General features: G+C 32.2%; 1 protein-coding gene across 1 annotated transcript in view; it reads right to left on the bottom strand.

Annotated features, from left to right (window-relative positions):
- LOC131852707 (pseudouridylate synthase RPUSD2-like) overlaps positions 1-4,989 on the bottom strand; it is a 160,003-nt gene extending 155,014 nt beyond the window's left edge. The window contains exon 1 of the mRNA XM_059203426.1: positions 4,751-4,989. The gene's annotated coding sequence lies outside the window, so the exon portion shown is untranslated. The remainder of the gene's footprint in view (positions 1-4,750) is intronic.
- Positions 4,990-13,206: the final 8,217 nt, after the last annotated feature.

The raw sequence follows: 13,206 nt of genomic DNA, 5'->3' as shown, positions 1-13,206 counted from the left end.
TACTCTCCCTCTACTAGCAAAGTGACCGTTGGCAGAAGCGAATCCGGTTCAAATTGAAATTGACCGGTCATCCATCACATCGCAAGCCCGTGCAACTTGTGGAGTCTGGTCTAATCGGGTTATAGTAGGTAATTTCATTGTTTTGTGTAGATAGATTGATGATGACGTGTGCTGTGTTGATTGTAGCCATTTTAAATTTAAAAATTTAGTAAAGTTATCATAAGAGTTTGTAATAGAAGTAAACCGCATCAAATATTATGATAGTTAGTCTTCATTTAGTAAAGGCGACGGATGAAAGACTTCATGACAACTGAAATGAGAATGTGATGGAGGTGTGATGTGAGAAGAATGGATAAAGTAAAGAATAACTAGACATTAGAGGAAGTATAAAAGTAGCGCCGGTGTAGGTGAAGTTGAAGAGTAATCATCTGTCGTGGTATGGGCATGTAATGCGTAGGAAAGAAGATCATATCTTAAGGAAGGTGATATGAATGTGGATGGTTATAAAGGCCAAAGAAGGCGGAAAAAGAGATGGATGGATCGTGTGAAATATGATATGGTAAGAAACAGGGATGAACGGAAGAGAAAAACATATTACGCCGACCCCGAATCAATGGGATAATTCAGAAGCAGATGATGATTTTGTCTTCATTTATCATTTTAATATATGTACATAATTCTTTCGTCATATGTACATTATTACCTAAATCCTCAAAGACCAATTTGGATAAACTCTATGTGTATATTTCAATATGATCAGGAGCTGCTTTTTCGGGCAGGACGACGACTGCTGAGTCTGATGGTATTATATAGTTTTAAAAAAATATGTAAACAGTATAAAACGTTGTATTTTGATAGATACATACATAAATAGAGATTAAATATTTGTTAATTTCAATATTACATGAAATTACTGTAGATTTTGAAATTATTATGCGCATATACCTATTTTAAACATACAATCTTAATAAACTGACTGACAGTCGAACTGTTCAGCAATGTCTGTGACAACTTCATTAGCATCTTTATTGTGAAAAATCCTGACGATAGAAATAAAAATAAAATGCTCCTTTAGTGCTATTATATTTTGACAATTGTTTACTAGATACCTTTTCAAATAAATAACATTTTTATATTTATTAATTTAAACTCAAGTAACATTTATTATTATTAATAAACTGAATTGTAATAATCTTGGAATCGCAATTTCATTTTGTAGGTTTTGTATTTCGTTTGGAAATCAATATAGAAAATCACATAATTTATCAATGATGATTTTTAGTCCATAGTCGATAATTAGAGTTAAGAAAGTCTGTAACTTATTTGTGAAGAGATTTCGTACACCACCAGAGTTATTTCTGAGGAATATTAAATAATTGTAAACACTCAAGCATGAACTCGATGCGGTTCTCTAGCATTATTATAAATTTGACATTAATATTCTCATTATTATTAAAATAGATAGTTATCTGATGTTCATTGCAATCTGTACGAGTACATTACAAATAGATATTTGCAATGTGCACAGACTATGTAACAGTTCATTGACTTAAAAGCAGGCAACGATAAATATAATTCCATATGATATTATACGTCTAATTCTGTTTGTAAAACGTCAACAAGTATTTAGTAAATTAGACATGTAGATATGATCTAATGAAATATTAGTTTATTGCGCACGTTAAATCATGTTAAGAGTCCACAAGTTAAACTTTGTGAAAATTTTATAAATTCTCGACCATTATTGTTATAGTTGGGCGGTTATTTTGTACATAAAAATAAAATGACGTTTGTTAGTTTAGCTAAAACTCAAGAACTGCTGGACCGATTTGGCTAATTTTGGTTTTGTACTATGTGCATGACACATTTTTGCATCTAACATTATTTTTTTATATGAACAAAAGGTCTAGAAATAGTAATAAAAATGTAAAATAATATATATAAAAGGTCAGTTACCTACAATTGTCGTATTAACATACAACTTTTGGACATATTTTTGCAAACGTATTTTGGTAACGGCTTGCATATGTAGGACTTCATAAATTGCAGAAATGATATATTAAAGAATAAAAGAATTGAAAATGTCAGTAATAGATAATATTTATCTATTTATAAATTAATAATCAATATTACTATTACGACTAATAATATACTTAGATAATGTTTGAAGGTTACCTGGACCAATTTTCGCAACGGATTACACAGTGTGGTTAAATTATATAATATAAAAAATGAATATTTTGAAATGCCTATTTACTTTTTAAATAATTTTATTTCAGATATCGAAGTAGAAATAGAAATTAATTATGCCATTTATTTTGGAACACGGATTACGTGAATAAACAATACATTGAAAGTTTTAAAAGAAAGAAGGAACATGGTTAACATGATTGTATGGACTGCTGATATAAACCGAGTAATGTTTATGGTAACCAATACGAGGTGGCTTAGAAAAATAATCACAATCTTTTCAACGCAACGTAATATAAACTTGTCGATTGCTGAAATTAGAATTTCCGTTATTCACTTGTACATTGTTAATACAATAGTTTATCCAGAGACTATTTTATTGCTTGCTTCACTTATTGTAATTCTATCATTGAACTATTTACATAAGCGGAAATGAAATAATTATAATATCCCTGGACAATTGACACAATGCTAAGCTAAAAACATGTGTTATGCTGATAGAATTTAAATGGAAAAGTTGGCTTAAAATTTTCCAATTTATATTTACCAGTAACAAAATTTTGACCTATATAACTAAGATATAAGTCTATTGTGAGATGTTATAGATTAACTAAACAATACGATTTTTAATATGATGTATTCATGACTATTAATTGTGATAAAATCCTCTTTACAGTAACATCAAGATATGGTTTTAAAAATTTTCTAAGCAGGTAAGAAAAACTTTACTTTTTCATTAAAATATTACCTCTTACATATAGGTATTAATACAGATCAGAATATCTTCTCTGTTATATAATTATCTTGAATCTTAACAGACCAAGTTCCAAAAACTATTTTCGTTACCAAACGTTTCTCAACCGAATATCTGTCGCTCTGAAATAGGTCTATATTTGAACCAGAAGCTTCAGATACAATCCTGTCGAATTACAAGCCGGGATATCTTCCGACCCATTAGAGATACCGAAGAAAATCTCTTTAAACACATTACGGACAAGGATTTCACTAATCACAGCACATTTTCAGCAGCTGGCCAGCACATAAGGCCTATAAATTCTCGGAGACAATTTGATATCAGTTTTACTTGGCAACATGTACAGATTTTTTTTAAACGCGCGACAGACATCTGAAACAAAAGGTTCGAGTCGAGAGAAGAATGTCTTTTTTTTTATTTAAAAATAAAATACGGAAAGTTCGTCGCTCGCCAACAGTCTGTTAGTTGGATGTGTGTTAAAATAGATACGGTCTTCAGTTCGTCTCTATAGGCGTCAAAACTGTATTGTAGCATATGTATCGTGTATTTTTTGTGCTCTTCAATTTCGTATTCATTCGAATTGATTTGCATGATAAAACGATCCGCGATTGACTTTTTCATCATTCGATTACACACATCGAATAACCTATTCGTTATACGTAATAATTATTTACATAATAATGTGTGAACCGTTTTTATTATGGTTATAGGTAAATGGTATATGCGAATGTTTTCCTCAAAATAAGTTAGAACTTAATTTTAAAAGTAAACATGAGGTAGGTATGAGTAATGTATGTTAACCTACGAATGGTAACAAATTGAAAATAATTGATATTCTGAATGTTATTTCATTTAAAGTAGTCATAGTTCTTTCTCATTTTGGTAGTCGATTTAAATAGTAATGAATAAATAATAATTACTTACAGGATATTAAAATTGTTCGATACACTAGTATAATTAGAATTAATGTTATTTATTGCTATTGTCACTTTTAATTCTGTGTTCTATATTTCAGAGGGCTTGTGGTTTTTGAAAAAGTTTAATAACGGAGACATGTTCTTATTAATCTTAGAATACTATAGAACTGTTAGTACAGTTAGCCTAGTGGCTCAAACATCAATTTTTAAATATAGTTTTTCCTCCAAATTTTCGCTAACGATCTATTTTTGTGAATTTGTAATAAATAATAAATTTTTTTTGGTATACCTGAAGTTTTAGAATTTTATATAGGTTAAACTTTTTAATAACATTTTATATATCTCTACTATGATTTAATTTTTAAGAGTAAAAAATTGTTATACTTGTTTTATATTTACATAATTAGGTGTTTTATCATTTTAATTTTCATCTGAACCGTTGTATCTAATATAAAATATTTAAAATCAAAAATAAAAACTAAAATAAACTAAAATAAAAAAAAATAGTATATGATACTAAAATATTAACATTACTATGTGTCATTGAGTGTATTTTTGCAAGGAATCTAGATAATAATATATTATAAACATATTTCAGAGAAGTAAAATTTTATTAAAAATGTAGTGATTTAATATAAAAAAAATATTAATGTTAATGGCAAAAATATTGTAACCTAATGCACCATTTTTAGAGACAAACTGGTCCCAAACTTGGCATGACCTTACAACGATCGTGCCTTCAACTTGATAACGTAAATATTTGATGAACCAAACTTTCGGGTTCATTGATGAATATTCTATTGACGCTCCTGTCATATTGTAAATCAATTATCTGTGTGGGAAGTCCAAAAAATTCATTCATCAACTTAATATAATATTAAGTACTCACTTATTAGATGAAAAACCGGTGGAAACCCAAACAATCCGCACACCAAATGTTTTCCTAACGAAATATTCACAGATAGATTTTCACTTTTGATAATAATCGATAAACGTCACACATTAACAAAAAATATATAGTCTTTTATTGAAGTATTAATATATTTCGTTATTATTTATAAGTAATAGGAATGGTACGTAATTTTCGCGGGAAATGTAGAGTGTACAAGCGCGAGCCTTACACACTGAGGCCGGAGAGCGACTGAACTGGTCGTTTCACCTGCATTGCGTGCGCTGATCAGTGCTGTTAGAGCGAGACGGACGATACCAGTGATTGTGTTGTTCGACAAGGATGGATGGTATCACACGTGATTCAGCACCCGTATAGGGGGTGAGCGGTTTTCAGGAAAGGGGCGCGTTATTACAAAGCTGGAATGAATAGGCATGTATTTTGCATTATGAAGGCGGACAATGGGGCGAGTTATGCCTTTTGTTAGACTACGACATTTCTGGTCCCACCTTCTTTCGTTAATGAACTTATTTTAACACTATCTAGGTTGGTAGCTTCTGATAATCCTTTGTAAAGATTAACAAAGGTTGATAACAAAATGACCGAAAAAAAAATGAAATGAAATTAAATCTCAATGTATGAATTTTAAGTTAAAAAAAAATTGTAATATGACTGACACAAATCATCATAATCTCCTAAGCTCCTAGAGCTGGCTAGAGTCGATAAGACTACATTTACCTAGTTTAGGACTAGATTAGACATTAATAAAAGAGAATAGATAAAAATTATTTATCTATTTATTGACAAAAAAATGTGGTGGAAAAAGCAGACCTGATGCTACATACGTCACTACCAAAAAGGCTGATCTTTAGGAATAAAGATGATGAGAGGTTAGCATTAGGGATTTTTTTATGGTACTAGGGATGTGACATTCTGTAGAAAAAGTCTTTATTATCACTATCGTAACGTATCACTAACGTAATTTTCGACACTTAACCTGTGGTGTTTATGTTTATGTTATTGTTTCTTTTATTGCATAAAAATCGGGCAAATATAAACATTTAATTATTAAAATTTCATTATTAATTATAGCACATTTTCGTCAATTATAAAGCTTTTTTTTAAATCGATATATCAATAATCATTTCATTGGAATATTATTATCAATTTGTAAATCGATTTCCTATTGCAATATAATCGACATATACTATAATCTATTATTTCTCCCATCCCTACTGAATATTAAAACAAACATACATACATAGCTCTTCTGACGTCTGTAATCGAGGATGGTTTAGTCGACTGTCGATTTGTGGTGAATGTAACACCTGACATGGCCACATTTCACCGAGAGTAATTGAATCTAAAGCGGCGCGATCCTGCTGTCATCGGTCGGATTATTTTGGTTTGTCATCGGCGTTTGCCATCACTGCATAGTCAGTTAGTAATTTGACAGTCAATATACTCACTAAGCTATTGGTTTCGACCAGATTTGATCTCACTAGCTTTAAGGTAGAGTCTCGACTCTTTAAGACTGTAGACTACCTCCTTACGTTACTAGGTCTTAAATATATATGTTTTTATTTATTTTTTTAAAAAAGTATACATAAAAATATACATTTATATGTAAATATATAGATATCAGATATTAAAGAAAATATATTTTGTTAGTATTTTTATTCACATATTTATTTATTTATGTTTGTGGGAATAACAAACAGTTATATTTTCTAGAATTATGTGTTATTTTGGGGAAGTATATTTAATTTCTAAATAATTTGAATTACTTTATTTAACTCCGATATTATAAGTATATGTGTCAGATTACAAACATTCAATCTGACCACTACCGAAGCTTTACTACCTTTTCATTTGTGATCAAATTCTGACAATTATTGAATCTACACCCATATTGCAACACGCGTTTTCCAATCATCAGGAAATGAATAGAGATTGGATAGTGTCTGGAAGTGTTGACTGTTCGGTGACGAGATTACAAATCACATGAAACCGGAGGAAAGGAGATTGCTACTAATGTGGACTAATAACCCCATTGCTGGAAACCACCGTGTTAAATTCATGGTGTATTTACCACGATGGGCTAACTGACCTGACCTCATGCGAGTCTTATCATCCTCCACTGGTGCCCCGCCAGCGTAAACCGTTAGTGCAGACGGGTATCCCATTCCATTATTATCCATAAGAACAGTCGTGTAACTAAACACATCATACAAATCAAGGAGCTTGGCGGCTGACATAAGTGAAGCAGATAGATAACTTTGTACAAACTGTACCCTGGCACTTAAATATATTATGAATGTTCGACAGCCTCGGTAGTCAAGTGGTTTAGCACACAGCTTTGCGTACGATGGTCGTGGATTCGATTCCTCGCACAGTAAAAACATTTGTATTCATGAATATGATTGTTTGTATTGGTCTATTATATGTATAATATGTATGCATTCAAAAAAATGTATATATGTATTTATACCAGTTGTCTGTATCCGTAACACAAGCTCTGCTTAGCTTGGGACTAGATGGCGCTGTGTGAATTATATAATTAATGTTCATATCTTAGGTATATGAAGAAGTACACATATTTTACCTACAAATACAGATTTTACTATAAATACAGTTATATCTTCAATTTTTTTAAATCGGTCTATATCACATTCTCGTAAATTAATTGCTTCATTTTTATAGTGGTCATGCCAGTTTATTTTACACTACAAATTAATCGCTAGCAGCTGCTATTAATTTGTCTGTCTCTCCTGTCTGTTTGTTTTCTAGTTAATATTAGTATATAGCAATTCGGTAGTAAAACACAAGTAAAGAAACTAGATAAATAACCTTTGTATAGTTTGAGATGATGAAAATAATTCATAGCATCGTAGCCTAGTATTATAGTTTAGTAGTTCGACCCGATGTCGACTGCAACGATTGTTAATTCAAATCTGGCTTACAAAAATAAACTTTAGGGGCAATTTACTTTCTTTACTAACTCTCCGGTGCTGGCCATCATTAAACACCTATATATATGTACAAATATATAACAACTAGAAAATTTCTGAAAATTCAACTACTATTTTAACTTTTAGCATGTTTCGAGCATTTGAATGAATTATTTATAATATGAAAATTATGTCAATTTTCTATAATCAAAATCTAAATAAATAAGGCCTAAAACCAAAATCCATCTACAGAAGGATCACGCCTTAAAAGTATCAAACAAGCATTTTCATCTCATCTAGAATTGGTAGATGTTTCAATCTTGCGTCTTATTTGCATTAAATAAACGTAAAATAAATTTTGGGACGAGCCTTGCAGTGGGCTGATACCACATGGATTAATTTCTCCAAATACACATGTATTAACATCAAACAAGGCGTAGGTAGAAGTAATTTCATATACCAATAATACATTACTGAAGATTCTATGAAAATCAATCTAATAAACACATTTTGACACAAATAAATAGGTTTCAGACTGTACGCTGACGACGTCATGGTATTGGGGCAAATATTTGTTCAATTAAGTTATACATTGGCCCTAATAAACAAACGTGACACACGAACATTAGAGAAAATGAAATCTTTGTAGTTATGACGTTAGGTATCTTGAGTAGGTCACTCAGTGAATGACCAGACGGATAGCGGAGGAACGAGCTGCCTAAAATACTGACCGAAGTATCGAATAGTTGATCGAAGTAATGGCTGGTTCATTCATCATACGCGTAAACGGATCTCTATTGATCTACTAAATGGATTTATATTGTTTTGTTTATTTCCACTACAATTAGCAGGTATAGACCACATATATTTATTGAGGAAAATAGATTACCGTTACGACTTTATCTATTGGTGATCAAATTCCGACCATTATTGGTTATACGTTATATGTTGACTGTTCGGCGACCAATCTGCTTCTGGTCGCCGACCAGTCAACATTAGACTTCCAAGCTATACCCCAACTCTATTCAATGCCTGATGATACTTTCTGCAGATGTGAAATGTGTGTAGACTCAATAACGGTCGGAATTTGATCACCATTAGAGAAGGTCGTAACGGTAGTCAAGTTTTCGCACTAAACATTTGTGGTCTCATCATACACGCTAATTGTAGCGGAATTAAATAAAATAATATTTAAGTAGTAAAATGGACTTTCGAAAAATAACACCTAACTCGATAAAATATACTCTATCGTTATTTTTAAACTTTCCTGTTCAATATACATTATTTATATTACGGTAAATAAAGGTCTCGACATTTCGACTATGTTGCACTAGCCGTGGTTATGAGCTGGCTGGAGTAACAGCGATGTCAATGTAGATAAGTGCCAAAGTTTTTTCTTCTGCCCTTATTTACCACAAAATTATTAGTATAAAAAATATACTCTATCGATCTGTTATAGTATGAAACTAAATTGATTCCTACCTGATGTTAAAATCGTGATGTCTGCTAACGCCTTTATAAAACTGACGCATAATTTTCCGTGCCATCCCGCGCCATTTCGAAGACTTTTAAATGTTAAATTATTTAAATTCATACCTACATTTCACAGCATAAATTAGTTTGGTGCTGGGAATCGCTTATTACAGCAAGTTTGTACGTATACATTTCACGGCTTCAGTTGTCTAGCGGTTTAGCACACTGCTTTACTTGCGATGGTCGCGGGGTCGATTCCTTGCACTGTCCAATCATTTGTATTCTTGAGTATTATTATCTGTATATTATGTATATATTTACAAGAACATGTATATAAATATTTATAGCAGTTGTCTTAATAACTGCTATAAATGCTTATAATAGCTGCTATAAAACACAAGCTTAGCAGAGCTTGTTTTATAAGAAATCCCATAACACAAGTTCTGCTTAGAATGGGACTAGACGGCGCTATATTAATTGTTCAGGGTTGTTAATATTGGAACAAATTAAACGAACATAGCGTAGTAAAGTTTACAACCCTGAGTTATAAACGCCAGACTTGTGCCTTCGAATTTAAATGAAATCATCATCATTTTCAAAATGATTATGAACATTACATGTGTATGTAGACATTGTATGTCAATTTTTATTTGTGAGTAACTTTCTGTTCATGTAAATACAAATAATCTAAATTGTTTTATTGTTGATATTTTATTATATTACTATTTTGTTGCATGTGCGCTAAATATTAAAAAAAAAAAATTATCCAACTAAATGAAAAATTTATTTATATATTTACCAAATTACTCCAAACACAACAGTTGTTTCATTCAATGCTACGAATTAAAAATATACTACGCGAAAAGTATCAAACATTCTAAAAACTTTATAAAATTCCTGAAAATATCTATATGAAATTGACTAAAAACCCGAAAAATCGGGTAAATATTTGTAAGGTAAACGCACAATACTGCGTCGGCGGGTCAGAAAATCACCCTTCAACTTGAAATATCCCGCAATCCACGAAATTGGCGCCAAAGTGACGTGACGTTTACACACGTAGCGAAAAATCCGTCAGTTTAGGGTAAGGGCACGGTGGCACGGATTAATGGTGCCGCTATGCTAATACCACCCTGTGACAGGGCACAAGTTGCCTTCACGATTTTTAGACTTGTGTGCAATTATGAAGCGTGTAACCCCATGGCTAACGCACACATAGAAGCAGTTTACCCCGATCTAATTTTCAATCCTTTCAAATTGTCTAATCTATACTAATATTATAAAGAAAGGATTTTATTTTTTTCTGTGTTTGTATTAGATAAATTCACATCACACTTATTTCTAGAACTGCTTGCACTATTTGAAAACTAAGTAATTCCAAAGTGACATAGCCTATTTTTTAATAACACAGGACAATTTACTCAGCAATCTAGTCCTAAACTAAACAGAGCTAATATTATTAACACTAGATAACTGATAAATATACTGAAATACCTTTATCAGAAACCGCACAGACCTGTACGAACAATTATACTCATGAATACAAATGTTTGTACCGTGCGAAGAATCAAATCCGTGACCATTGAAGGTAAGGCGGTGGGCTAAACCACTACACCACCGACACCGTCAAATGTTCGGAGAAATGACTCGATGTAGATGTAGATGTAGGTTGGACTCCATTTTCCGCAATTGGCCTCTCATTCGGGCCGTTGTGCGTGTAGAGCCAGGCTACTAACGTAGCCAGCCAAGCTCCTCCCAGAAGCGCAGAAGTCTCCTGGTGTCTTCGCAGGCTTCTCGGAGCGACCTCACCGTTCCGAGGATTTGATTTCGTTGTGTGGTCACTGCTTCGCACTCCAGGATTACGTGAGCGGCCGTTTCCTCGGCTACAAAGCAGCCCCGGCATAGGGGACTGTCTGTAGCACCTATTTTGTACAAATGTCTGTTTAAGGGACAGTGGCCCGTCATTGTCCCTATCATTGTTTTTATGTTATGCCTGTCCAGATTTATTAGGCGTTTTGTGTGTGACATGACTCTATATTATTATTAATTATTATAAATTACTAATTATTCCCGCACTTTCACCGGTGTTAAATTTCAATAAAAAATATAGCGTATGTGTTATTCTGATGCATAAGATATATTACTGTAAAGTGTCATCAAAATCTGTTTAGTAGTTTTTGCGTGAAAGAGTAACACACAGACTTTCGCGTTTATAGTATTATTAGGAGATATTAAAAAATAGCACTAATCAGAGTATTAAGAAATAATGGAATAGATCTAGTCACGTGTATCTACATGGTGCACTGTTTACAGAATACCTAACTCATAAATAACATACTTAACAATAATTCCAAATTGTTTATTATTGTTCTAATATTCATTATACTTATCATTAATTTTCCTGCCATGACTGGAGGTTATTTTTTCCTTAACCTTACGTCAAGTCCGCAATTGTTCCCTGCAATTATCTCGAATTAACCTTGCATTGTATTTCAAATTACGTTTGATTTAAATGTTACATAGACGCCTACTATATAAATCTATTAACAAATGAGGAGATTTTCGAGTCGTGTGTAATTATGTATTTAATAGCTTAATTGAAATGTCCGAATTTATATATATAACTAGCTGTTCCCGCGACTTCGACCGCGTGGAATTTTATTTTACTTTTCTAAAATAAAAGTAGCCTAAGTAACTACTCCTTATTACATCAGTTACCTGCCAAAAAAAGTTCCGTCAAAATCGGTCCAGCCATTTCAGAGATTAGCCGGAACAAACAGACTGACAGACAGACAGACAAAAATTGTAAAAAATGTTATTTTGGTGTATGTACCGTATTTATATTCATATGCATGTAGTAGAAAACGGTTATTTCAATATTACAAACAGACACTCCAATTTTATTTATACGTATAGAGTATACATAATAATAATAATATCTCAGGACAATTCACACAACGCCATCTAGTCTCAAGCTAAGCAGGGCTTGTGTTATGACTACTAGACAACTGATACATGGATGAATATTTTTTTTTAATAAAGACATATAAATCACTCAGATTGATACAAACAATCATATTCATGAATACAAATTTATGTATCGTGCGAGGAATCGAACCTGCGGCCATCGGATAGTAAAGTGGTATGCTAAATCACTAGACCATCGAGGTTATCGGTACCACAGGTAGACTGCAAAAAGTCTTCTGCAAAAAAACTTCAGTTTTACCTATTTCAGCCGCCATGCTTGTAAGCTGTGTTTTGGTTGTAGGATCCAAATTAGCCAGTGAAATTACAGGATAAGAGGAAAAACATATAAGTCCTTCCGTCAATATATATAACTATAAAAAAAATGTTAAATGTGTAATTTAGTACATTTCTAATGATAATAATAATTTCATTAATTCAGATAACTCAGATACAATTTGTTAGTAACAAAGATACTCAGTCTGTTAGTATATCTAAAATTACATATTGTATCATTTACGCGCCCCCATAACAATTTGAGTCCAAAAATCCTATAGTCCTATGAATTGAGATGTAAGCTATCCTAGCTATTAAGTTGGATCAAATTGCACAGAATGTGCAAATCAAATTTGCAATCGGTTCAGTAGTTTAGGAGTCAAAAAAGTGACACGTAATTTTTATATATAAAGATTTATAGTAGCAAAAATGAAAGATCAGAGAAATAAAGGGATTTAATATTTAAATATAATATACATTGTATACGTATAAATGTAAAATAACCACAAATTAAGATGTATTCATTCACGTCATATAACGAAAGTCTGCGCGTGTTTGCAGAAATGTCTCCTTAATTCAATAGCTTAATTGTCTAGTTAATGAATGGGGCTGCGACTTTCAGGGGCGCCGACCTGACAAGTACAAATACGAGGGACGTCCTCATTACTGAATACATTGCGGTGGTTCTTAATCAACGAATAACCCAAGGGCCTCCGCAGACGAAGGACTCTCCTCAGGGTACGTTTTTTGGTGATCAAAATTATTCTTACCTAATTTTACCGCCAGTAAATT

Source organism: Achroia grisella, unplaced genomic scaffold (assembly GCF_030625045.1).
Source record: "Achroia grisella isolate CSIRO2021 unplaced genomic scaffold, CSIRO_AGI_Agris_v1 utg856, whole genome shotgun sequence".
NCBI classification, from domain to species: domain Eukaryota; kingdom Metazoa; phylum Arthropoda; class Insecta; order Lepidoptera; family Pyralidae; genus Achroia; species Achroia grisella.
This window is presented reverse-complemented; position numbering and strand designations above follow the sequence as displayed.